This window comes from Hippoglossus stenolepis, chromosome 7, assembly GCF_022539355.2.
Source record: "Hippoglossus stenolepis isolate QCI-W04-F060 chromosome 7, HSTE1.2, whole genome shotgun sequence".
Lineage (NCBI taxonomy): Eukaryota > Metazoa > Chordata > Actinopteri > Pleuronectiformes > Pleuronectidae > Hippoglossus > Hippoglossus stenolepis.
In genome coordinates, this window is record NC_061489.1 from 20,489,458 (window position 1) to 20,494,803 (window position 5,346).

The 5,346-nt window shown below is 43.2% G+C and overlaps 1 long non-coding RNA gene across 1 annotated transcript; it reads right to left on the minus strand.

Annotated features, from left to right (window-relative positions):
• Positions 1 to 800: 800 nt before the first annotated feature.
• On the minus strand, positions 801 to 3,236 carry LOC118112552. The gene is made up of 3 exons (XR_004697241.2): positions 2,975 to 3,236; positions 2,820 to 2,851; positions 801 to 1,519 (listed from the first exon to the last, which is right to left on the minus strand). It is a non-coding gene; the product is annotated as an uncharacterized LOC118112552 (long non-coding RNA).
• Positions 3,237 to 5,346: the final 2,110 nt, after the last annotated feature.

The following is a 5,346-nucleotide window of genomic DNA, read 5'->3' on the forward strand; positions in this document are numbered from 1 at the left end:
ATGATTCATTTTTGATGGGTTTAGTCTATAGTAAAAGAAGAACTTAACATCGAAATTGTTTTGACTTTTAACATCGTTATGTTGGTTGTACAATGTTATTTTGAATTTCCTTACTTACATGAGCACATTGGCTGTGCTGCTTAGTTACAGTAATTACATGCAACAGCTCAGCTCATCTATATCAAAGACTTCTGTTTATCTTGACCCTTTAACTCTCCCGTCTTTAACTTAATATTGTGACTGTGATCGTACTTCTTAGACGGGTGTTTCATCCCGAAAGGTCACAAGTGTGTTGCAAACAAATCACGCTTGTTTTATGTCAGCAGGATGAACTGAGCTGATGAACAAGTGCATGGAATAACACTTAAATAAGATTCAGTGATTTAATTAGATGTTGCGGTGCATTTGAGACTAAGCACTGGTGCGTTCAGTACCGATCGAGGATAACAGGGGTTAACATTAGACTAAGCAGCAAACACAAACTGTACTGGAGCAAGATCAAAGGACACATTCAGACCTGGTATCAACATCCATCCTGAGTGATGACAGAAGGTCTGAACGCACCCAAATCCTGGGATATGATTCATTTTGTCCATCTTGACTCTGCTCTCTCTCTCTCTCTCTCTCTCTTGCTTACACCAACATATCGTCATCTGACACATTTGTAAACTCAGACTTGATTAAAGCATCATTTGATCTTCGCAAAAACAAATTACCAACGTGACTATTTGCATATGGAGCAGAGAAATGGGATCCGATCACAAGGAGACAGATTCAGGACGCATTTTAATACCAGGCTACGAACACATGAACTCAACACTGTCCACTTGTGATTAGGTCGCTCAGGACCACGTTAAAACCAGGTCAGTAAACCAGGGCATGATAAAGTTAATTATGTGTTATTTGTTTATTTATTCTCCATTACATCCTTTCTATTTCTAACCCTTTCCTTAATTTCCACCTAAATCTCCATGATGAGATTGAAGTGGACGGATGTGTCCAGGCCGGTGGGACTGGAGGTGTCACTCGCCGAAGTCTCACCTGAGCAACAGCTGCCTGGTGTCTGCTCCGGTAAAACCTACAGGCTCGTGAAAACAGTTTAGAGGAAGTGGAAGTGGCAGAGGAAGGAAAAGCAGCCGCCACCCACAGACGTCCTGTGTAATTGTTGGAGTGTGAGATCCGTGTGAAGGTAGATCTGAAGCTCAGTGTGTCGTGGCGTTGAAAGAGGTTGATCAGGATTCACCTTCTGTCTCCTCCTCCGTCCTGAACTCTGGGGGCTCCCTCTGTCATCCCTCCATCCTCCATCTCACCCCATTCTGTCTCTCGTCATTACGTTACACCAGCAGTTCTCTCTGGCATTGCCCCCCCCCCACACACACTGTTTCATCAACCATTGACAATAATAAGGGCGAGCCACACATCGTCTTCTTTCCTTCTATCTTTGTGTTGTTGTCTGGTTTTCTTTGACGAGAGGAGGATGTGACGTGAACTTGAACAAGCAATCGGATTTCACTGGGATCTGAATGTGGACGATGGACACACATATTGATACCAGGTTTAAATGCAGTAAGGATCAATTCTGGAAGTTTTAATACCAGGTGTAAACTGACTTTAAACTAGTTTCACTCCCTATACTCCAAATACCTTCAATATATAGACTGCAGTCTTAGGATATTGTTTCCAGGCTATGAATGGGATGAACACAATCACACTGCGAAATGTTATTTTCCACCGAGACGTGCTGACGGGTAAGATAATGCAATTCCACAAAGGAAGCGCCGCACTTCTAGTGTCAACAAGTGAAGTGAAGAGCTCTTCAGGGAGGAAAAAGTGAGGCTTCGTACTTTCTCAATGCAGCTTTGGAGCAATTTGATAAAGGATGTCATAAAAAAGTATTTGCTAATTAGTGACACAACCTGGGATCACTGGCTTGGCAGCATGGAAGCTCGTGTGCTTCTCAGATCTGTGTAGCCTGTCACTCAAAGAGGAATTATTTTTGGTGGAATAAATATTTATAGTCACGCAGGCAAATCTGTTCATGAGACCCACACATCTCGTGAGAGCTGCTTCTGTCTCCTTAGCCAAATCCCAGAATTACACTTTGGGTATAAACACCATTTACCAAAGGATATTTATGACTGTGGAGGCCAAAAAATACATTATTCACATAATGTTTAAATTTATTGAACTTCTTCAGAGACCTATGGATTGAAGCATCTGGATTTGTTGAGTTGTTGTTTTCCTTTCGGTTACTCAGGTTTCTCCTTTGTCCATCTGTTCTTGATTTTATTTCTCATGAACGTCTGTGAAGTAAACCCGTCTGTAAAGCTGCTTTCATGAATGTATGTGTGTCATTTAGGGGAAGAGGGAGCTGAAAACAACATTAGCATTCATTGGGAGTTGTGCTGGTGCAATGTTCAAACCTTTTTTATCTCTATTTTTGGTCTCGACTAACTCCTGAGAAACACGTCAGGGTATTCGTCTGCTAACAGACCTGTTTCCGGAGCAACGTGACTGAGGGTGTAAAGTGATCGTCGTCTGCCAAATTCTAAACAGCACCAGGGTTATAGCTGCTTTGATGTGGGTCACACAGGCATAACATGCAAACACCCAAAATTTAGTTTGACATGTTTTAGACAAATGTTGGAAACTTTGAAACTTTAAAGTTCAAGGGCACTGCAGTGTCGAGTGATACGTCTTTTTTGTTTTGTCACTACCTAAACTTTACATTGTACTGTACAACAATGTCATAAAAATAGCCGATATTAAAATCAAAGTGTGGTAAAAGTTATCCAAACCGTTTGTATGACGTAACTGACCTGAGGTAGCCTGTTGGGATTTGTCCAGGAAACTGTTGAGAAAGTTTTGGGATAGACAAACAAATTGACTTATGGCTGTTGGTAATATGTCTTCATTCTGCCTCCATCAATTCCCCAATTCCCTTGTCCTAACCCCCTACCCGCCATTTGTCTACCTGTTTGCCTGCTTCCTCCCATTTCTCCTTCCTCCTCGTCCTTTATCTTCTCCAGTCATGGAGGCCAACTTGTCACCGGCAGACGTGTTGCTGTCTAATGGGTGTGGGAGCAGTTTCTGCGACGCCTGCAGCAAACAGGAAGCCTGAAGGGCTGCGGAGGAGAACAGAAGGGGGGGGGGGGGTTATCTGGGAAGGCAGGCCGCTTCTCTATCACCGTGCCAATAGAGACAGCAGCACAGAGCCCGGCGCTCCGCAGCCAGATAAGGCCCCCAGACGGAGCAGCACAGCAGCTAGACCCCACTCACTACAATGGATGGGACGGACCAGACACGGTGCGTGACCAACAACTCTCCCCCTCCCCACACAGCTGCTGCTAAATCTGTCGTTTTCACTAAAGACCGGAGCTGCGTTCAGTGTGCTGTACGAATTTATATGATTATTCAGGGGCAGAAAAAAACATCACATTACTGATAATAACATGGATTTTTATTTTTGTGACCTCTGTGGATGACGATCATAGAACTTTACAAACCAGTGTCAGAGATTGAATGTGTCCAGTCTTCTGAAATTTATGCTTATTGATAAAGATCTAATCCCTAATATGTATCAGCTCATAAGAGATAGACGACAGGTATTATCATAATATTATAATAAGTAGCCTTCTCTAATAATAGATACGTTTAATGTTAATAACAAATAAAAATGTGCATCTTAAAATAATGTGCTTAACTTTCACTGTATTTCACATTTTAACAGTGTCGAACATTTATAAACTAAACAATCTGAACATTTCTTAAAGTACTGAACAGCTTTTACTCGTCTTTTACTCTTTCTTTCCCTCTCATATCCTTCATTTCTCCAGTTATTTTCCCCAACTCTCTCCCCTCAGTGTTTGTGTATCTCACTGACTCCAGTCACGATGTTGGCTGAATGGCGTCACATCAGATGATTTACAACACACGTGATTGCTCGGTGAATTTCCCGCTCAGCCGTACCGGCGCAGTAAAGGCTGGAAAATCTCCGCCAGTAACTCTTAATGATTTATAGCTAATGGGTCCAGGTCCGGAGAGGACGACATCTGGGTTCAGGTCCAGATTGCGGTCGGCCCGTTAATGACCTTGGGTTTAGTTTAACACACAAACTGGGCCTAATTGATGTATCGGCCACCTGGGGGCAACGCATCAATCTGTGGACACATCACTGACAGATTATCACCTCGCGGAGCAACATTTGCATTCGTGTGGAGCGAGGGAAAGTCGAGGGACGTAAAAACCCAGAAGAAGCTGGAGGCAGCTGCAGAGTCGGGGGATAATTCTTTGCAGGTTCAACACTTTACCAGCAACATCTTTCACATTGTTTTAGGTCCTTTTTTTCCACTGTTGAAAAATACAGATGTTCGCAGCTTTAAAGTCCGGAAAGTTGTGATTTTGGAGGGATACTGAACATGACCTGTGCATCAACACCACAATCGCTCAACCTCAACCGTGAACTGTTCAAATTGTTAATAATGCTTTTTGAATGTTGTCATGCATTGGATGTGTTTTTCACATTTGCATAAGAAAGTGAATTCAGGATTTCTCCCACTGCAAATGCTCATTGTTTGACATACTGTACTTGAAGAATGAAAGAAAGTTGTGCTTTCTTTCCTGCTTTTTATTTTGTCTCATCACTGTTGCTGCGGGCTCCCCTGTGTGTCTGCACGGCCTTATGGGAAATAACGGCATTCAGTGCGTTCTGTGCTTGAAAATCCAGTTCTGTGTTTGGCCAACCATGTCAGGCACTTAAATCACAAAGGGCCCGAATTCCTCTGGGCCGCCGCAGCCTGTCACCATGAATGTAAAGACGGGTTTTATCTCATAAGACTTAAATATGACCATGAATAATGTAGAGGCAGGTAGAACGAGCTGCTGCACAGGGATCAGAGGAGCGTTACTTCCTCCGTGTCATAGAGTCGGAGGCGCGATGCCACTGAATCATCCGATCTGATTTACTGCAACTACTCCAAGTGAGAGTGGAAGACAGAAATCAAAAATCAACACAAAAAAAACATCATGAGCCTCGAGATTTCAAAAGATTGATGGATGAGGCCCATCGCAGACTCATAATGAAGGAAGGTGTTAAGGCAGAAGAGAAGAAGCGCTTCTGAGGGGAATTCATTCGGTTTGGGTCACCTCTTCCGTGCCGATAATGAGGGGCAACAAAAGATGTTGTTAGGACTGGGATTTGCTGTATTTCTTGCTTGTTATTTGTTGTGTGTGTCAGCATATACACACTTGTGCTTGTCTGGCAAGAAATTAACTTAGTCACAGAGGCCTGAGACAATGGCAGACAGGAATTGCTGAGCGAATTGCAGCACCTCGGCAGCGGTAAAG